Source organism: Humulus lupulus, chromosome X (assembly GCF_963169125.1).
Source record: "Humulus lupulus chromosome X, drHumLupu1.1, whole genome shotgun sequence".
In the NCBI taxonomy this organism is placed as follows: Eukaryota; Viridiplantae; Streptophyta; class Magnoliopsida; order Rosales; family Cannabaceae; genus Humulus; species Humulus lupulus.
In genome coordinates this window covers 248,277,105-248,301,155 of record NC_084802.1, presented here as the reverse complement: position 1 = coordinate 248,301,155, position 24,051 = coordinate 248,277,105, and positions in this window count along the sequence as shown.

The following is a 24,051-nucleotide window of genomic DNA, read 5'->3' as shown; positions in this document are numbered from 1 at the left end:
CCGTCTATAATATCTGGCTAGTCCAAGGACACTCCTAACCTCTGAGGCGTTCCTTGGCCTTGGCCAATCCCTAACTTCTTCTACCTTGGTCGGATCCATCTTAATCTCGTCTCCACCGACAATATGCCCAAGGAATGTTACCTTTGGTAACCAGAACTCACACTTCTTAAATTTGGCATATAACCAATGCCTCAACCTTTACAATACCAGTCGAAGATCTCTCTCATGCTCTGCCTCTGAAAAAGAGTAAACCAGGATGTTGTCAATGAAGACAATCAAAAATTGATCCAAGAAGTCCTTGAACACCCTGTTCATCAGACCCATAAATGTTGTTGGGGCATTGGACAATCCAAACGACATGACCAAAAATTTATAGTGCCCGTACCTCGTACGGAAGGTCGTCTTCAGAATATCTTCCTTCTAGATCCTCATCTAGTGATAACCAGATCGAAGATCAATCTTTGAGAATATCGTCTTACCCTGCAGCTGATCGAACAGGTCATCTATCCTTGGTAGGGGTACTTGTTCTTGATAGTCAACTTGTTCAACTCCCTGTAGTCTATATACATTCTCAGAGTCCCATCCTTCTTCTTCGCAAATAAGACCGGAGCACCCCATGGAGAGAGGCTAGGTCCGATAAACCCCAAATCTAGTAGCTCTTGCAATGGTATATTCAACTCCTTTAGCTCTTCCGTAGCCATTCTGTATGGTGCTCTTGACACTGGCTCTGTACCCAGCGCTAACTCAATGACAAACTGAATTTCCCTGTGTGGTGGAAACCCCATTAATCCTTAGAAAACACATCCAAGAACTCGCATTGTAACGCCCTAGATAACCAAGACCGTTACACTGTGTATTTAAAAATAGTGCAAGACTTGCTAATCAAGTCATTTAAGCAAAATGTGAATCCAACGTCATCAACAGATTAGGAATAAAAGATTTTGGTCACAAACAGGCTATTTTCATTAAGAATGACAGTTTAAATACATGGAAACTCAAAATAGGGTTTGGATGACTTAGTTACAGCAAATTCCAAAAAGTTATAAATAATTCAAGCCACTCTAATGGCAAAATACACATTTTAGGTTTCCGTCCCTCTACAATTCCTCGACCGTGGCGGCCGAGCAGCTGACAATGTACACCTCGCCCCCAGAGCTCTCCAACTCATGGTTGATTCAGCATACCTTTGCCTTTACCTGCACCACGTAGCACCCGTGAGCCGAGGCCCAGCAAGAAAGCATGATATCATAGCCATATCAACATCAATAACCAAATATTTCACAACGCATAACCAGGAATACAACAATTCATAACATTTATCCAATCAGCGGTAACACTCAGCAAATTAACAATTTTTTATCTAGATAATCAACAAATCATATCCATATCACAATATTCACATTCGTAATCAACAGTTTACCACATCCATCAAATAATATTCAGGGTCGGCGCCCTTAAGTCGCACCCTCTCTTTAACCCACTGTCTTAGGCTCACTTAGGTCGCCCCCAGTGTTATACCCACTGACTCCGGCCAGCTTAACCGAGCTCAGTGATAAATAAGCTGCCTCAGCCACCAGTGGCCGAGCCGCGCCCTGTGCGCAAATATTGATTCCGACACCCTTAGGTCGGTTATCACATGTCCCATGGCATAATACCATCTCATGACATGATATACAAATATAGGGAGCTCTTAGTCCCATCATGTTCACATGGTTAATCACATTCACATAACAATGCATACAAACATAGGGAACACTTAGTCCCAACCTAACCACATAATCAGGTGCAGCTTTCTTACCTTTAGATATAGCTAGCTTGTTCAATTGATCCTCAAGCACAACCCCGTCTTAACCTTAGTGCGCACACCTTTAGATATAGCTAGCTTGTTCAATTGATCCTCAAGCACAACCCCGTCTTAACCTTAGTGCGCACCTAGTCACAGCCATAGATCAGAATCATCACCAAACGTCAATTCCAAAACCTAGCCTCGGGACCAATCCCGAGCCCCCGGGAAGCCCTAATTCCACCAAACGGGGTGGTGGAATCAAACCCCGAGCCTCCGGGCAAAAATTACCCAAAGGAAAAATTCAAAAACCCCTTTCTGGAGACAGGGCAGTGCTACAGTGCTCTAAGTTGGCGCTATAGCGCTATAAACAGAACCAAAACGCCCAGGAAGCCTTAGCCTAGCGCTGTAGCGCCCAAAGGCTAGTGCTACAGTGCTAGTCACAGACCAGCAACACTCAATTTTCCCCCCTTCGACTTTCCTCGAACCAAAACCCCTTGGAACCCTTCCAATCCCCCAATTACACACCAAATTGAGTCTACCATCACCTATATCTCACCCCATACAACTCAATAACACAAGACTTAACCACATGCATCATCAAACTAGAAAAACAAACATTGAACCCAAGAACTGAAAGATTCAACCAGAAACTCAGATACTTAGAACATCAAAGCCAGAACTTGTTACCTTCTATGGAGGATTTCGACCTTAAGTTATCCCTAGCATCCAACCAGCCTCAAGCCCTTCAACTCCTCAGGTTCATATCCCTTTATTCCATCCAAAACTCAAACTTAGAAACCATCTCATTAAAACCCAGAAAAACACATCAGGAAACCTTAAAACTTACCTCAATTGACTGGCTAAACCCTGCTAGTTCTTCTAGCTTCTCCAAGGTCCTTAGCCCTAAGCTCCATCCTGAGCTTACTCTGGAATTCCAGCTCCAAAACTCACAGAGAATGGTGAAAAGATGACCCAACCGAATGAGAGAGAGAGATAACTCTAAGTGTCCTGGTTTTCTTTCTTTCCTTCTTCTTTTCTTTTCCTTAAGCTTCTGAGTTTATCTACTACTTCCACTAAAATTATAAAGCAGAATATAGCCTATCCTTTTGTAAGCCAAATGACCACCTTTCCCTCCCAATAATAACTAAACCTTTAAATCATCCTAAGGGCATTTTGGTCATTACTCCTAATTCCCGCTAATTCCCTTAATGTCTTTAATATTTACCGCTTACTTTCCAATCACCAATTATATTTCTCAATGTCAAATCGTCTCCAATATATTCTCCAAATTCTCAGATACATCCCCAGGCTCACCCCGAGACGGGTATAAATCCCCGCTGTGACTTTCCCACTAAATCGCTTGTTAAGATCGCCTCGAACCACAAGCTGCAAACATACCCACATAATAATGTGGTCTCAACATTAGCCTACCAATATACACACAAGTATGCAAGTACGCTCTCAATGAGCCAAATTACCAAAATACCCTCACAACAGAGTATATAACCCCATGCATGCTTTTATCATCATATAATAATATGACCCACATAATCATGCATATAATCATATAATAGCACAATAAATCAATTATGGCCCTCCCGACCTCCCAATCAAGGTCCTAAATCTTATCAGGAAATTTGGGTCGTTACACGCATACCAGTTTAGTCTCTCCTGGCCCCACTGGCGTAACTCTAGTGGTACCCACCACACTAGCTAGAAAACCTATACAACCTCCTTGTAATAGGTCCCTAGCCCTCAACGCTGATATCATAGGAACACGGGGTCCATGCATAGTACCCACAAAAACAAAGGGGTCCTCACCTTCAGGCTCAAAAGTTACCATCTTCTTCCTGCAATGTACAGTGGTTCGCAACTATAAAACTAGGCTTTAACTTCAGTTTTTTTGCGTGTTATTCTTCGGATCTCACAGAGATATTAACCGAAGTTAATCCGAGTGAAGTTAAAAGTATTTACCGACTGAAGTTAAAGGGTAGCCTTTAACTTCGATTTTTATGTAAAAATTGATGTTAAAGCCATTTAACTTCGGTTTTTACATAATAACCGAAGTTAAATGTATTTTTTCCTAAAAAAAATATTTTAATTTTATTTTATTATATTTTTTATTTTTATAAAATATTTTCATAATTTTTTTTTAATTCTAATTTGCATTTATTTTAATATTAATAAATATATTTGAACATTCCAATAAACTTAAAATAAAATAAATTCACAAACTATATAGACTTAATGTACATATTTATTTGAAATAATGAAATTTCTTATGTATTAAATTTTTTTTTTTAAATTTAGCAGAATTTTTCCTATAAATAGGACTACCCAAACCTGTAGTTCAAAGTAACCTTGTCCAATAAAGAAGCATGATAATGTTACTTCAAACTAGGGAATTATGGTTATCAATGCAACACACAAATTCTCGATATCCTATTCAAAACCTACCGCCAAACCTAAAAAGTTTAATTTACAACTCTATGAATAAATACTACATATTTAAAAACATGTCCAATTAATAAATCCTAAAAAATTGGGCAGAGTTTTCTCTGTTTCTATAACATATCTCAATTTCATAAGTACATATTAATTCAATACAAAGAAATACACAATCAACATGCATAATTTCATCCTTATACCACCGCAACACACAAATTTTCGAGAACCTACTTCATTAGTTTTCAAACTTAATTTTCACTAAATTCAATATAAATTAACTAAAATTATATAAATATATGCAATATTTAATCATCATGTTAGTAACAACCAATTCAAAACCAAAATACCGCCAAAACAATAATCGTCCTAAAAAGTTTAAACAAAAATAAAGTATTAAATTATTGAGTTTATATATAACAAGTACCAGACATATTTCATATTTAATACAAACTAAACATTAAAACATATTTATACAAATGAATCTTTGAACAAAATATTAACTTGATTTTTTTTTTATAACAACAACATATTAATTTGTTTTTTTTTCAACAACAAAATATCGACTTGATTAATAGACCAAATAATTATTATCAATAATAATATTTTATAAAATAACAAAAATTATCAATTTATTAATATAATAATATTAAATTCAGATTAATAAAGAAAATTATGATAATCACATAGTTGGAAGATTCATACCTTTCTAAATAGTCAAATGCATCTTCAAATCAAGATTATCAACCTTAAAACCCTAACATTATCAATATATTATAAAAAATATATTAAATCTGAAATATTAAGCAAAAAATAAAATAAAAAATCATACGAACAAATATTAACGATCCATACCTATTTCAAAGCTCAAAAACATGTTTGGATGTTGAAAATCCTTTCAACATCCCAAAACAATGGGTATTTTCGACCACCACCCATACCCATTATAAAATGAACAACTTTTTCCTCTCAAAACTAAATATAATCAGTTTTCTATGGTCAAGATGAGTTTTTTTAGAAAAAATGATAGAAGAAATTTGAAGAAAACAAGAAAAGTGATGGAAAATAGGTGAAACCCTTTTCTCTCTCACGGTGGTAATGAGGGTTTTTGGGTCTGTTTCCGTTTCAGATTGAGGAGACATGCAGGTGGAAAATGGTTTTAAAGACCTTTAACTTTGGTTATTACGAAAAGATCGAAGTTAAAGGATACATTTTAAATTCAGTTTTTTTTTTTAAAAAAAAACAAAGTTAAAAGCTCTGTTATACTTCTCTTCAATAAAACTGAAGTAATGGTTAATTCCTTTGAGTGTCAAACAAAAAAGCAAAGTTGAAAGTCTGTTAAAAGCTTTAACTTTGTTTTTTATTTATTTCTCAACAATTCTATGTATAAAAACCAAAGTTAAAGCCTATTTTTGTAGTAGTGGCCCCATATCTGACTAGCCAATCCATCCCTAAAATCCTATCCATACCCAACTCAATCAAATCTACTGATAGTTCCCTACTATCCACATTTACTAGCAGTGCTCTAATTCATCTCCTAGAAACTACCAGCTCTTGCATGGGCAGTATAGTCCAAAACCTCACAGTATAATACTCACTAGGTCTACACAATCTATCAATCACATTACTAGAAACAAATGAACGTGTAGCACTAGAGTCAATCAATGCAGTATATGAAGAGTCAACGCTAGTCAACGTGTAGCCTTGATTAGTGTGACGGGAGGGCATAACTGGATTATACGTGATTTAATGATTAAAAGCATGTTATATGATTATTTGAATATATGTGATGCATGACTATGTGTATTAGTATGCATGTATGCCCTGATTAGGTTAGAAGGGCATAATCGTAATTTTGGCCTGTTGAGGGCATAACTGTATATATATGTGATAAATTGTCGAGACCACATTATTATGTGGATATATTTGTAATCTGTGACTCGAAACGATCCTAGTGAGCGGTTCAGCGAAAAAGTCACGGCGGGATTTATACCCGGCTCGGGACGAGCCCGGGGGTATTCCTAGGAATTTAGAGAATATATTGGAGTCTATTTTAATATTGGGGAATATAATTGGTGATTAGTTAGGTGTCGGGAAGTAAGCGGTAAATATTAGTGACATTCGACGAATTAGCGGGAATTGGGTGTAATGACCAAAATGCCCTTAGGAAGTTTAAAGGCTTAGTTTTAAATGAGAGGGCAAATTGGTCATTTGGCTTATAATGGATAAGTATTAGTTAGCTTTATGCCATAGTGGATAGTGTAGAAAGAGTTGGAAGTCTAAAGAAAAAAAAGATGAGAAGAAAAAAAAAAGAAAGAAGGAAAAGTGGGAGACTCTATTTTCTCTCTCGGTTTAAGCTTCTCTTCATCAATTCTTGAGGTTTCTTGGAGCTAAACCTCAGGGGGAGTCTGGGCAGGAGCTTGAGGCTAGGGTCCTTGGTCTGTTTTGAGGAATTAGCAAGGAGTTAGCAAGAAAAGTCCATCCATTTGAGGTAAGGTCTAAAGTTGTTTTTTCAGTTTCTGGTTCTTAGTATTGGTATGGATTTTGAGCTGAGCTTTGATGGGGAATTATAGGGAGTTGAGGCTGAAGTTTTGAGAAGGTGAAGGCTGAGCTAGTGTGGAGGATAACTAAGTTGATCTCATCCATCAAAGGTAAGAAACTCTAGTTTCAAGCTTTGTGATTTCTGTGGTTTTGCTAAGGTTTTGAGCTTTAGGTTCAGCCATGGTGGATTTTGTGTTTTGGGGTCCATGTGATTGAGTTTCTTGTGGTTGGGACTTATGGGATGAGTTGAGGATGTTGGGAGGCTTGTTTTGAAGTTTGGTTGAGGTTTGGTTGAAGTTTGGTTGAGTTTTGGAAAGATTTGGCTCGGGAAAATTCGAAGGGGAAAATCTGTGCTGGGCTGTGCTGTGACTAGTGCTACAGCGCTAGTCACTGGGTGCTATAGCGCTAGGCCCTGAAGTTCCTGAGCCTTTTGGCTCGGTTTTTAGTGCTAAAGTGCTTTCCTTAGGGCGTTGTAGCGCTACCCTATTTCCAGAAAGGGGTTTGTGGGTTATTTTCAAGGGTTTTTGTCTGGGGGTTCGGGGTTTGATTCCACCACCCCGTTTGGTGGAATTAAGGCCTCCTGAGGGCTCGGGATTGGTCCTGAGGCTAGGTTTTGGATTTGAGGTTTGGTGATGATTCTGATCTATGGATGTGACTAGGTGTACGCTAGGGCTCAGGTAAGATCATGCTCGAGGATCAAATTGAACAAAGCTAGGGAATCTAAAGGTAAGAAAACTACACCCGGTTATGTGTTTGTGATGGGACTAAGAGATCCCTATATCTGTATGATGTCATAGATGGTATTATGCCATGGGACATGTGATAAATGGCTGAAGGTTGCCGTAAATAATACTTGCGCACAGGCGTAGCTCGGCCACTATTAGCCGAGGACAGATTAATATTCACTGAGCTCGGTTTGAGCGGGCCGGAGTCAGTGGGATAAATAGAAGGTGTGGCCTAAGGGCGTTAACCCTAGTTATCATAGGTGAATTGATTACTAATATGAAATGATATACTTGGTATGTTGAATACTTGATTAACATGAACGCTTAGACTGTTGAGTACATGCTTATGCGGTATGAGTTATCTGATTGTCTGTTGAATGATTATGCTCTGTTATTGTGTTTTCTTGCTGGGCCTTGGCTCAGGGGTGCTACGTGGTGCAGGTAAAGGCAAAGGAAAGTTGGACCAACCCTGAGATGGAGAGCTACGGGGCTGAATGTACATGGTCAGCTGATCGGCCGTCACGACCGAGGAGTGGAACAGGAGGAGAAAAGCCTATTTGTTTGTTTTGCATTAGAGTGGCTAGAAACTGTATTTAAATCTTAATTCTTTTGTAAATGGTCTTAAACTTATTACTTTTAGGATCCCATGTAAAAGAAAATGTTTATTTATAAGAATTGAAGCTTTTGAGACCAAAATCTTTTAACCCTAGTTCAACTATAGTTTCAGTAACATGTTTCTAACTAAATGACTTGATTAGCAAGTCTTGCACCTTTATAAACACACAGTGTAACGGTCTTGGCTATCCAGGGCGTTACAAGGTAATATTAGTCTAGATATAATAATCTGGTTAACAAAATATGAACATTGAGGAACTAACTGTTAGAACTCTTCCAACTTGTGAATCGTCTCTAGAAGGAAAAATGACTAAACGAAATTTCTCAGCAAAAGGCAATAGATCCAAAGACCAATTAGAGCTTGTACACAGCAATGTGTGTGGACCAATCATTATACAACCTAGAGGTCGTTATGAGTATTTCGTCACTTTTATTGACGACTACTCAAGATATGGTCATACTTACCTAATACTTAGGAAGTCATAAACTTTTGGTAGGTTTAAAAACTTCAAAGCTAAAGTTGAGAAGTAGTTAGGTAAATCACTTAAGACGCTTCGATCAGATTGAGGTGGTGAATACTTGGATTTAGAATAAAAAAAATTCATGTTGGAGCATGACATTCTTTCCAAACTCACAACACCTGGAACGCCACAATAAAATGGTGTTTCAGAGAGAAGAAACAGGTCATTGTTGGACATTGTCAGGTCTATGTTAAGTTACTCATTTCTTCTTCTCACATTCTGGGGTTATGCACTTCAAATAGTGAGTTACATTTTAAATGCAGTCCCATCTAAGAAGATAAGCAACACATCACTAGAACTGTGGAATTGTAACAAACCTAGTTTGTGCCATTTTTGCGTTGGGGTTGTCTTGCTCATGTTCTTAGACCAAATTCAGGAAAACTTGACTCATGGTCTGAAGTGCATATTTTTGTGGGCTATGCTCCGAAGACACGAAGTGGTTACTTTTATAGTCAAGAGGACATAAATGTATTTGTCTTTACAAAAGCAACTTTCCTTAAGCATGACTATATGACTAACTATAAACCTCGAATCAAGGTAGTTTTGGAGGAACTCACTGTGATCAAAATCAATCATCACCATCATTAAATGATAAACGACATACCAAAGAAACCACTTTTCCTTAAAAGGAAATCCTGGTGCAGCGTCATAGTGGGAGGGTTGCGAGACAACCTATTCGCTACAAACATGAAGTACACATCCTTGTTTTTGATAAAAACAAGGATGATTCATTGACCTTTAAATAACCAATGGAAGACCTTGAAAAGGATAAATGGCAAGAATCCATGAACTATGAAATAGAATCAATGTATTCCAATTCTGTCTGGGAACATGTAGACCTATCTGAAGAAGTCAGGCCCATTGGGCAGAAGTGGATCTTCAAGAAAAAAATAGGTGGTGATGGGAAAGTAGAGATTTTCAAGGAAAGACATGTAGCTAAAGGCTATACACAGAGAGAAGGAGTTTATTATGAAGAGAAATTTTCTCTTGTATCCATGTTAAAGTCCATACACATTCTTTTATCCACAACAACCACTTATGACTATGAGATATGGCAGATGGACGTGAAGACAAATTTTCTAAATGGCTCTTTTGATGAAAGTATCTATGTGGTACAACCATAAGGGTTTGTGAACAAAAGCAGAAGATCATAAGATGTGCAAATTGCTAAAATTCATTTATGGATTGAAGCAAGCATCTAGATCATGGAACGTTACCTTTGATGAGACAATTAAAAATTATGACTTCGAACAGAATGTCGACAAAGCAAGTGCATATAGATATATCAAAGGGAATATAGTGCGTTTCTGAGTTCTTTACGTAGATGACATTCTTCTCATTGGAAATAATGTAGAGACACTGTCAAATGTAAAGAAGTGGTTAGCTGAGAAGTTCCAAATGAAGATTTGGGCGAAGTGAGCTATTTTATGGGAATCTAAATCCTTTATGATAGGAAGATTAAGCTCTTGGCTCTTTCTCAAGAAAAATATGTAGATAAAGTGCTAGAAAAGTTCTCAATGGTGAATTCCAAGATAGGTCAGTTACTGACCATACATGGAATTACTCTTTCCAAGGAGCAGTGACCAAAGACACCTCAGGAAGAAGAAGACATGAGAAATATCCCTATGTTTCAATAGTTGAGAGTCTAATGTATGCTATGTTGTGTACAAGGCTTGACATATGCTATGGAGTGGAAATTGTCAGTCATTATCATTCAAATCACGATTTAGAACACTAAATTGCGGTAAAGTACATTCTTATGTGTCTTCGGAGAATGAGAGAGTACATGCTTGTTTATTCAGTGAGTGAGTTAAACCCTAGTGGATACACTGATTCTAATTTTCAATCAAACAAAGATAGTCATAAATCGACGTCTGAATGAGTTTTCACTCTTCGTGGAGGAGTTGTAGTATGGAGAAGTATCAAACAATCAATTATTGCAGATTCAACCATGGAAGCTGAGTATATAGCAGCTTGTGAAGCGGCTAAGGAAGCAGTTTAGCCCAGGATGTTCTACACTAATCTAGAAGTAGTTCCAGATATGGAGAAGTAGATAATTCAAAGTAGCCTAAAGCCACAAGAGAGGAAAACATATAGAAAGAATATACAATCTTGTAATATATATCCTGCACAGTGGTGATGCGACATTTATTAAGAAAGCATCGAAACAAAACTTGGTAGACCCATTTACCAGGACTGGAAAGTCTTTTATAGGTCATGTACGAAATATGGGATTGATAGACATGCCTCACTTGTTTTAAGGGAAAGTCGAAGATTGTTAGGATTGGTGCCCTAAACGAAAATGAAAAGGCATTTTTATTGATTTAAATAAAAGTAAAATTTTATTAGATTTGATTATCATAATTATTTTTTGAATAATTTATACATTAATATCACCAAATTCTACATACACTTATGAGAATATGATCTTGTATGTGTATGAGAGAATGAAGATATTATATGATGAATAAAATAGTCAGCAACATATTAAAGTATGGAATCATTAATCAATGGTTGCTAGTACGGTTTGTTAAGCATATAGATGGATGTAAGTAATCTAGATTCAGATTACAATTATGGATAGCCATCTTAGTAAAAGTATTTTATATAATTAAGATTATTTATGAAAGGACCGATGTGAATTAATTTCTTTATATACTTAACGTTTGACATATAGATTTAATTCATTTTTTTAATGATTATCATTTGTAGATTAGTCTACATCCTGAGTAGCCATGAACTCATGTTCATGTCTATTGAATCTTTTGATTCATTCATTAAGTTCTCTTAATATAATGAGGCTAGTCACTTTTGTTTTGGAGATTCAATAACTTGAATTGCAGGGAACATGATTTTACAATAATGGAATCCAAGCTTTCGTGATGGATCGAATATTTGTTTCCTTAACGGTAAATTCTGGAATTGAATAATTATTGAGCTCAAATCTATAACATGATTATAGATTAGTTTTTCACTGGTGAATTAATGGTACATAAGGAACAAGAGGAAATTAGAAGGGTAAAACTTTAAGTGTTGTTATACAAGTTGCTTACCATCTTTTTCGCTAACAACTAATTACACTAAAGCTTAAAGAAAATAATATTGAAACATGGATTTTTACATTGTCCAGGTTGTGAATCAAACCTATTCCACGAGTCACTTGTATTAGGATGCCAAGAACTTGCAATTCTCAAGTTCTCTTGGGTTCAGGCATCGTATAGGCTCACAATGAAATGTGGCGTATAAAAATAACACTTGGCAGGGCTATGTATTGAACTGGTCCATGCTGGTCGGTTTTCAGGTACTGGTCGTTTCTGTTCAAGGGTAGGAGAAAGAGTTGCTTTAGTCAAGTAACAAGATGGATACTATCACTTGAGATCATTGCTACAAGGCTATCTAGTCGGCAACAAGGATTTACTCGATAATGTATTGGTGATAATGCTTGCTCGAAGAGAATTCCTGCTCAAAAGACGCTCTATTCAACCAAAATGACCCTAATTTTAGGGGATATTTATGTAACTGATGTTTAAATGTATTTTTTATATTATTTTATTGTGTATTAAGCTGTAACAATCCCACATTATGCTTGTAGGGCCTATTTCATGCTTGTAAGGCCCATGGCCAACTTAGAGACTTTATAAATAGAGATCTCTCATAGTCATTCGCTCTCATGCCCACTTTACATACAAAATCCCTATCAAATTTTATTCTCTCTCAGGCTTAGGAAACTTGGTTGAATTTTTTTCTTCTTATATTGAGTTTGAGACCTTTTTGATTAATAACAGTTTAAGTGGACGTAGATCATTACCAATTCTTGGGATCAAACCACTATAAATTCTTTGTGTCGTTTTGTGACGCCCCACGTCACTATGGCTGCTTTCTGGAATGACGACTAGCCCTACAAACCGACACGAGTCTTTTCAGCATGCTTTGTCCTCACTCACATGCTTCCTAGGAAACCTTCCCAGGAGGTCACCCATCCCTAGATTACCCCAGGTCAAGCACGCTTAACTTTGGAGTTCTCAAGTGATAGGCTACCGAAAAGAAGATGCATCTTGTTGATATAGGTAGTACCCATCAATCCATTTAAGCCCTCTACAACTGTGTAGTCCCATACCTACACAGTCTTAGAATCATCACACTTGACCTTCCCCAGGCGGTGTGGGATTGCACAGCTTACCCAGTCTTTCCCCTTACGGATCACGAGATTCTGACTGTCACAATCACCCACCCTTATGGGCCCGACGTCCCCGTTGGCCACACTTCTGGCTGGGTCAAGGCTCTGATACCATTTACTCATATACTAGCGGACATCTCCGGTCTTCCAGGGTAGATGGAAATTTCCAACCCCAACTATCATCTGCAATTCTCCTGTATTACGATGCCAGGTCTACTTAACCATCCCGGATGCAAACAATCTGAGTTCATCCACCACCGCTGACTAAACTTCTCCACCTTGAGGTTCACGCTCCGAACCAAACCACATCCAGGTCCAAAAATCACAATATTCATACACACATAAAGCATATTAAGCCAAATCCACAATACCATACATTTTACTACCTAATTATACCACAACTAGGTATACTCACGTTTCATTATGCCTCCTACAGGCCAATAAACAGATATTACATATTGATTCAATTTAGGCAGTTAACCACACACACTCAGTATGCAAACCATTATCCCAATATTCATTCACATGCAATAGCAATGCTATTCAGCACACTTCAATCTCATCATGCAATAGTCAAGGGCCAGGCCCTATCAGTATCTCATGCATATGTTAACTCATTCATCATGCTCTATATATAAAATAAGTAGGCAAACAGGGCATTCAAATACATATTCAGACATATTAACCAATCTTACCAACCAACCCTAAGTTAAGCCTGTCACTGACTGCGTGTGTACATGTTCGGTCAATCTCCAGAACCAATAACCTTGCTCACTCTTGTACCAAGTTGTAACGCCCTACTTCCTTAGAGCCGTTACTAAGTTAGTTTTAAATGTGCATTAACTCGCTAATCGAGGTTTTATATCAAACAGTGTAACTAAGCCATGAACAGAGGAAAAACTTTAGAAACAAATTCATTTCATTGAAAATCATAAAAGTTTAACACTTGGGATCCCAAAATACAATTTAGAGGCATTTACAACATATAAACAGAACCTAGTCGACTAAACGACAAAATCTAGGTTTATTTACAAACATCTCCCAAATTCGACTGGCTATGGCAGCCAGGCTGGCCAAACATGTACACGCCGCCTCACACCTGCTGTACTCATGGTTGGTTGATCTTCTCTTTACCCTTACCTGCACCACAGAGCATCTGTGAGCCAAAGCCCAGCAAGAGAACCCACAAACAAATAACATATGCAACACATAAATCAAGCATATAAAGAGGCCACCATTGGCTAAACATATACGGCCTAGCCGTCCCAGGCGTTTACCATGCCCTGGGTTCGCGGACCACGCCGTGAGGATATCCCAGGTATCCTTCTAGGGACTCGCCCTGGCAACTCGCACTCCACGTGCTCAACGCTGCTCCCGGTCCCTTGCCGTTCTCGGCCTTGCACTCAACGTGCCCAATGCCGTTCTCGGCCCTTCGCCATTCTCGGTCTACACCATTCTCGGCTCAAGCCAACCATTCACATCATAATATACATAGCATAACAAGCAAGTATAAAATTCTAGCATAATTAGATAAAGGGCTACGCCCCGCAGTTCTAACATATTGGGCTCGGCCCTGCATATCAATTCTATTCAAACTCATTGGGCTCAGCCCTGCACACAAGCTCTATGGGAACAAGGGTTCTCTTACCTGAGTTCCGAGCTTTCTGAGCACCGATGCCCCGAGCATAGTCCTCTAACGTGTGCCTCGCTGAAACCCTAGTCACAACACATTAACAATGTCCATCCATCAAATTCTAATCAAATAAATAACATCGTTCCATCACCCTAACCTCCGGGACCTTGAATTCTATCAATCCGGGTGATAAAATCCATCCTGAGCCTTACCCCTTGAGTTCCCAAGACTAAAATACCCTTAAAAACTCAAACTGGCATAAAGGGTCGCGGCCCCATCCACAAGAGCTGCGACTAGCCTCAAGACAGAGGCTAGCACCTCACTGACCCCCACACGGGCCATGGCGCGCCCACCAGGCGCCGCGGCGCGCTTGAGCTTCTTGGCCTCCCATGGCCGCGCGCGCACACAGGCCGCGGCACACCCCTCCTAGGGTCGCGACTCTCACCACCGAACCCAGATTTTCCACCATTTTTCTACACCTTTCCTCAAGCCAATTCACCCAAAACTCACCTATCTAACCCAAATATTTAACACATAAACTCCAGCTCAATAATAACTCAGTAACAACATCAAAATCCATTAGAATCCACCCCAAAACTCAACTAGACCACACAAGAACAATTCAAACTTGCTAGCATGCATACTCTAATAACCAGCTACAACTCTAAACTTATCCACCATAATCAAAGCTTACCTCTTGCTGAGTTGAGCCTTAAAACCAGCCCCCTTATGCTCCAAACTCCCTAAATCCCAACTTAACTCCTTAGATCCTGAAGTTGATTCCCAAAGTTTCTCTTTGATTTTGCCTTAGAGAGTGAAAGAGAGAGGAGAATAGAAGTTAACCTTGGCTGAGAAGAGATGTGCAAGTCGGTTTCTCCAAGTTTCTAATTAATTCCTCTTTTTGTTTTATTTGACTTAAGTCTAAAGGGTTACCTCAAGGCTCGGGGTACCATAACGTCCTCGAGGGCAAAATGGTAAATTTTCCCAATATTCCCGCCTAGACATTCTATCCTCAAATATATCTCCAAATATTTATTTTCATGTCCCGATAATCCCATAACACACCTAGTACCCAAATTGCCCCTCGACTCGTCCCGAATCGGAATCTCAACCCTGTTGCGACTCTCTGGCTAACCGCTCCCCAGGACTGTCTCAAATCGTGTTGCACAGACATTTCACATATATATAACATATATCACATTCATGCCCCTAATATCCAAACGGGGCCCACATGCACATTTAACTCACTGAACATGCATCACTATCATATATTCACGTTAATTCACCCATTAACATATTAAATCATGTATTGCCCTCCAGGCACACCAATCAAGGCCCTAAGCCCGATTAGAAAATTCGGGTCGTTACAACTATCCCCTCCTTACGGAAATTTCGTCCTCGAAATTACCTGAACAACTCGGGATACCGCTCCCTCATCTCTGCCTCAGGTTTCCCCCGTCGCCTCCTCAACCTTGTTGTTTCTCCACAGCGCTTCCACCAAGGCGATGGTCTTGCTTTGCAAGACTTTGTACTATCCCCTCCTTAATATAATTTCGTCCCTGAAATTTACTTGAACACATTAGGCTGTATACCTCATACCTCTGATGACAATTCCCAAGGTCCAATGCCTTTACCCTTATTCATTAATAATACCCATGCGCGAGTACAATCTTGTTCCATAAGATCTTGTTTGATAGACATACTTTCTTTAAGTTTTACTTATTCATTAAATCTACCGAACTCCAGTGTCTGCTTGGTTCACAGCAATCTCTTCGTTGATTATTCCCAATGCCAAAATACTTATGAATCACCATCCTTACCAGGATAAGATCAACTTATAGGCCCGCGGCCAAATCCTTAGTACGACTTTAGAACTCTTGTCGAAACGAAAGTCATAACTCCTTTTTTCTTTCTTCACTGTCATACTCTTCCTCGCTGCCTAACTTGGAGGGATATACAACTCCCATTCTGGAACCTCGTACTCCAAAGTTAACAGTTTACAGGTTCCTATAAACTTTCAGATAGGCAGACATCCCCTACCTTAAGAATTCCAACATCCTCTTTGCTTTTCCTCTGAATTATTACTGAACTGTAGTGTCCACCAACTCTTAATTCTTTGCTTTTACCTTACCAAGTCTTATGCCTTGTCACCTTAGCTGTACTCCAGCATCCAATACCGTGACTGCATCATTAGAGAATACACCTCCTTTGGTATTCTAAAAGTTGCATATTCAATGCTTAAACCCTTAACATAATTGTTAAGCATACAGATTGCTATCCTTTTTGCAATCAATCAGTAATTCCGGATTACTACTCTGTTTTCTTCGATCTCAAGTCCCTTTCCATAACTTAGAAGCTATAGGGTCTCAATTCATCATTACCAATTTATACAAGCTAAAGTATGCTATCTTATTCAACTGAGTTACAACTCCTCCCCTGATCCATCACCTTATTTATAGTATAATGTGATCCACTCTTATGATCCATCATCGTATTATTTTACTTTTCAATATTCGAGTATCCCAGGTTCTACCATCAGCCAAAACCTCCCAGTACCACAAACCCTAGGAGGTGAAACAACACCCACTTATAATTCCCATCTCCACACCAAATTCTCTTTAGACCATTCATCTGGTTCTTGTACTTTATCTTGTATAATACTCGTAGGGTTCTTCCCTGTTTCCACAAAACCAAAGCTCTGGATTCCATTATCCAAAGAAAACATATGTGTCCATCACCACACACTAACACTATACCAGTTTCAATCGTTATTCTGTCCATTCCATTGTAACCTGTGGCACTCTTTTAACTGACACACACCTTCCAAGTAAGAGATCCACCTCATATTAAATCTCCTCCTCGTACAGTCGAAAACTTATAACATCAACCTTCCATCTGTTGCGTTCCACTAACTTTTAGTCTCAAGATTATCTTTCTTACTAACAACCCAACAGTCAAGTACCTTATGCTAAGCATAACTGTCAACTCAACATTCCAAGTATATCAACCATGTTCCATTCTTTCACCTCCCGCGAGGTTCGATCCATCCTCGCGCCAATCTGAGCCTGGGCGTGCCCAACCTGTGGTGGACCCCCATGGTTCCATACCCTTATCATAGATTAGGTCCTTTATGCTATCCCTCTATACTTAACCATAACACACACATATTTCTGCATCACCAGATACCAATCAACTCTTACCTTGTCTTCTGAACTCTGATTTGACACCATTCATTCCGTCTAACCTCAAGTTTTACTGTTCTTCCTGTCTCTGATGTAGTTGTCTGCGGAGTTACTTATGCGATAGATGACGCGCTTGCCAGTCTTGTTATGCTTTTTGTTCTTCAGACGTTCTTCATTAGCTTCTTCGTGACTTCAGATCAAATCTTCTCATACCTGTCCTTTCTTCTTATAGCTCTACTCTGAGTACTCCTAACGAAACCCAAACTGACACTTCGTAGAACCTTACCTGTGATCCTGCTTCCTTGGTACTAACGTCTTCAGCATAATAGTCATTCGCTCTCCATTTCTGTATGGGAGTAGTCCACATATACTGCTCGTGAACTTGAAGGGAACTTACCCATACCATTCTAATATTCTCTACTTAAGAACTTACCTGTGCTGCTGTAGCTTGAACCATTATAGAATCTTTGTTACCAACTCCTTACACCTTACTCAGTACAAAATAAAGATTCCTAAAATGTCTCTCTCCTTGATTTCCAGCTGGTAATAACCAGATCGTAGATCAACTCCTGGAGACATTGTCCCATCTTGTGCCCAACATCAAACTTTTCATTCCTAACCGTTGATGCCAACAATTCTCTCCATATAATGCTCTGACTAATCCAAGGTCAAATTTCTTTAATTGCTTCAGGTAATTCTTTCTGTCAGCCAGTGCCGTCTTCCACAACATTCCTGAGACCCGATCTACCTGTAGCCCGACTTTATAATAACTCCAATCTTTCCTTATATACCTATACAAGTTTCCCACTGGTTAGCTCAACTTCCATTCAGTCTAATTACAATACTCGAAATGATATCCCTTATAATCCATGGTTGTCTCTTAACAAATCCACTTTCACTCTGCCTCATGTTGAGGCTTCCTTAGGAGGAACTCTATTGTTCTCACTATGAACTTCTTAATTACTTGTATCCTAATTCATCTGCCAGAAGTTCCTTATTCCTCCTCAACAAATGCTATTATCCTCAGCTTCTCACATAGCACCCTTGAGGCAAACTCTCTATGTTTAACTCCCTCTCGGAACATTCTCAACACTGGGTTCCTCCAGCTCGTTACATGACTAAAACTAAAAACATCTAGTTAAATACTCATCTTCGAGGTATCGGCCTCGAACTTCGAGTGTAACGAGGCATTCTAGTCTTTCTTTCCCTCACTATGGAAAATCCATCTTAGCATACTGAATTATTTCATTTAGAAGTCGTTCCCTCACCCGACATCCTCTCAGGTGGCATCCTCTCCCTTAGGTGCATACCAAATAACCTCCCTGGTTCCTGTCACCATCTTGATAACTACATTTTCAATCATGCTCCTTTCCAGTCATAAATTAGGTGCCCTAGCACTGCCTGGGGTCTTTCTACCTCAAAAATTGAGAATTTGTCCTTACTGAATTCTACCAATAGAAGCACTATCTTTCACATCCCTTGCCCCGCAGCACTCATGCTCTTTACCTCATTCCACAAATCTCAAATAACATGGCTCTCTCTGCTACTCAAATATCACCGAAGATCAAATACACTGGAGCGGCCCTGTCACCCTGAACCATTCTAGAATTTAATCCTTACATGGGTCATTATTTCCAACCACCACCACTTGTAGAAATTTCCAAAGTGAGGTGTCCAACTCCTAACACTCACTAACACAGGTTGTCATTGTCTTATCATTTCAAATCAAGCTCATAGATTTATTATTCTCCTCATCCCTATAATTTCTTTTATCGAGTCACCATTTGAGTTCTTTCCAACCCATCACGCCAATATCCCAACCTGAACACCACTTTCTAGCATCCTCCTGTCACAAGTACTTAGCACAATCCTTTAGTTATGACCTTTCACCTCCATATAACCAAGAATGAAGTTAGTTTCATCCATCCACTAAATAATTCCTAGGCAACCCAAACTTTCCTCTCCAACCAGAGGTTAACGCCTCTTAAGCCCTCCAGTTACTATTCTTTATCTATCTGTATCCTTATACTGTACCAATACAATTTATACAAACCAACATGAGTCTTTTCAGCATGCTTTGTCCTCACTCACATGCTTCCTAGGAAAACTTCCCAAGAGGTCACCCATCCCTAGATTACCCCAGGTCAAGCACGCTTAACTTTGGAGTTCTCAAGTGATAGGCTACCGAAAAGAAGATGCATCTTGTTGATATAGGTAGTACCCATCAATCCATTTAAGCCCTCTACAACTGTGTAGTCCCATACCTACACAGTCTTAGAATCATCACACTTGACCTTCCCCAGGCGGTGTGGGATTGCACAGCTTACCCGGCCTTTCCCCTTACGGATCACGGGATTCTGACTGTCACACGTTTTACTTGAATTCAGCTCATTTATTATTACTTACTGTCATTCAATTTGACTCACTGTCGTTGAAAAAAACGCTGGTCAACAATTTGGTGCTTTCATTAAGTGAAGAACTAAAGGAAATTTCAATTCACCAATCTGAATCAATGGCTATAACCACTAGAAGCCAAACTCAGGAACCACAAGCTGGAAACCCGACTACTGGACCACATGGCCGCCCCTCGAGCAGTCAATTACCCTATATGTATCATGAACAGCAGGTTCCTCCACCTAGAAATCTTCCTCAACAAGGAGCAATGGGTCATGATGAGCCCTAGGTGGATTTTGGGGAAGATCTTTAAAACGACCCGCTATGTCGGGAACATCTTCCGCACACTCATAGGATAAATCCTACAAATATGTTAGGCATCTAACACTAAAACCATAACTCAAGGTCTATAATAATGCGGAAAATTTAAAAAAAGATTGAACTTTAATAATACTTGGTTATTTACAAAGTCGAAATAAACTAATCTTATAAAATAATACGTGTCTTCTGAAAATACTATTCATAAAAGTCTTTGCTACAGAGATTGTAGCCCACAAGATGTCCAAGTATCAAGTCACACCTCGAAAGGAAAAAACAACAAAATAATGAGCTAACGCCCAGTAAGTAAATCTGATGCAATGCATGTATGCCTATATACATTTATCGTGATTTGATGATGCATTACAGGGTAACATAGCCATGAGCATAACATACATAGGACAATCATATGAGTCCACGTTTCGTCACCATTAATTCAGACACTATAAAGTCATGCTCCAAATAATCAATTATATATTTCACAAGGTAGTAGCCACAATTATTAACTACTAAAAGAAGAATATCTTAGGCTTATGTTCATTCGATATCACAGTACTAAGGAAAATAAAATCCCTCAACTAGGGTTTAGCAATAACATTTCACATAAAGGTGGCGACAAGTTTAATAATTGCGATGATACCACACCCTCAAGACTGCAATGGTCAAAATGTTATTCCGTGCCAATGCTATGGTCTATGATAATCTCAGGAGCACCTATTTACATAAACCCTAACTGAGAACTTTTACCTTCCCACCCCACTAATAATAATTTCGTCACTATCACATGACTATAATCTCCCTTAACGAGCCTTTAGCTATTCTATAAAACATATTATGTATAAAGGCTCGGGAATCGACACTCTAATCAACATACAAAATGTTAGCCTTGTATACAAATCCCGAGGCCAGAGAAACTACAAAAATTACATGATAAGTCGGTTAAAAACTACATGTTCATAAGTCGGTTGGGAACTAACTTCCCATATAGTGACTTATGATGTAAAAACATGGTAAGTCAGTTGGCGCCAAACCGACCTCTGGTGTAAGACATGGTAGGTTGGTTGCAAACCGATCTCTAGTGTAAGACACGGTAGGTAGGTTGCAAACCGGCCTCTAGTGTAAGACATGGTAGGTCGGTTGCAAACCGACCTCTAGTGTAAATCATGGTAGGTCGTGTGGCACATCGGCCTCTGGTGTAAAATATGATAAGTCAGTTCACAACCGACTTATGGTGTAGACATCTATTGTCATTTTTAGTAGAACTAACTTATGGTGTTTTTTATTCTTAAAAAGTGTATTATGCCCAAAACAAATCATGCTTTTTATACAAACAAACTGAACAAAACAAAACATATATCACAATAATATAAAATACTAGAATTTGAACTAAGTATCCAAAATAACGAGTCTTAAGTTAATTACAAAATGACTCATATAAGCATTGTAAACTATAGTTAGACAACAAAAGTGTGTATATCTTCAAGAAAGTCCAAGTTAACATTGTAAGTATATCTCATTAAAAGTCTAAGTTAACAAAAGTGAGTGGACCTATGTAGTACTCATCAAATCCATAACGCATTGTGCCCATTCTTCATGTACTTCATTGATCTCATCCTTTGTGTAATAGTTCTTCCCGCCACACTAAAACAAAATTCATTCCATGAGTTGAATTAATATACCTAATCTTAAGGTAAAGCTAGAACTTTAATAATGAATATTTTCACTTACATTACTAGTTAGCCATCACAGTGAGAACTCATTTGTCACGAAGTCCTTCATCATCCTCATAACATAGAATCCACATTGTACTGATTGTAATGGTTGACGAGGACACTTAACTGTTCTCCACGCAACTTCCTTAGTTTTCGCATTATTTGTGTGTAAATGTTGAAAGACACTAAGTAATAAAAACATAAACATTTAGATGTTAATTTTAAATGAATTTAAGAGTATGTAGTTAATTGGTTAGATTTTTACCGAGAAATGAGAGATTTGATTTCATCTGGTGGAAAATTGTGAAGAGAATCTAGGAAATAGCATAATTGGTGATCAAAATCAATTATTATAAGTATCCAATGCTTTCTAACAGAAACGCAAAAATATTTCTTTGTTAATATTATATATATTCAATAACAAAATACTAAAAGTAAAAACTTACCCGTTATGATTTGGAAACAACTACATCTGACCCAGATTTGAATCAATCATACGCTTTCATACCCATTCAACTCATTCTTGTTCAGTGGATCCAACATTTGATAACCAAATTGGCTCAACAAAACGAAAAAAGTGACTGATCTCTCTTTTCACTAATTGGAAGTATAAAATCCTACATAAAAAAAAATATATCTGTTAAATTTATAAAATAAGTTATGAACAAACTTATAATTATTTTAAAAATCATTGATACCTGATATATAACGATACACATGATGCTCCAATCTCTCCATTAAGCCAACATGGACTATATCTTCTTGTGAGATATATAAATCATTCTCATGGAATAATATCTCGAAATCAATCGGAACTTTGATCATGAAACTTGGCTCCACATACTTCGCGGTAGTACCTAGTACTAGTGATGTTCATAAATGCAAATAGAATTTTCTTTTTTGTATTTAATTTTTTAAAATTTTTTTATGGTTTTCAGTAAATTTTTGTGTGTGTGATAAAAGAAATGGATAATCCATAGTGATTAGATACATTTTTCAAAAAGCGAATTATTAGTGGTCATTTTAATGGGTTTTACTAGTATGATGGGGAACCACCTCTCTATGTAATCAAAAACCATTATTGAGAAGTTATTAAAGCACTTAAATATTAGCATATATATATATATATATCTTCTTTTCTTTTTTCTTTCTTGCAAGTAAGAAATAAGTTTGGATTTGTTTTCTTCCTCTTAAAAGAAAAAGTAATAACAATAATAATAATGATTATTATAATTAACATGTTTTCAAATCAGTACCTATTCCTTCACTACATACGGTATTATTCTTATTGATATTTAGTTGTGTCATGCAATTAACTATGACTATTACTCATATCTTCCTTCTCTTCTTCTCAGCCAATTCCAGGCTCTTTGAGTACTCTTTTAGAGTTTATGAATCGCATGGAGTAGACTTTGTCACAAACTGGTGATTAATTTAGAACAACTATTATGTTATTATTTTCTTTAAAAAAAAAAGTGCTATTATGTTTTTATTCTATGAATCATAACCAAAATGTGCTTTCTTATATAATTAGTAGAAGACTTAAGTTAGATTTAGATAGAAGTTAGAAGACATGTGGAACCAAATCCATTTGTTTTATATATGTCATTGTATATATTTATAACACAGATAGAGATATAAAGATATATATAGCTAGCTTTAATGATTTAAGTTTGTAGCAAAATCTGGTACTATTGTCTAATTCTGTGGGTACTTACAAATTCGCCAGCATAACAGGCTCCAATATCACAAGTCTTGCTGTTGTATGACACTGATTTACAAGAAAAAGAAAATTAAAATAAGTACCAATTCAAATTTTAAGCTGGAGGAGAAAGCAAGATAAAATAGAATACAAAATTACATATGGTTGTCACAATCAAAATACAAAGACTACATATAAAAGAACCTTTCTAAATGCATATATTGCAGCTAACTTAAATGCAAGTTCACTAGAATCCACTTCATGAGAAGCTCCATCTGTTAAACATATACACATATTTTC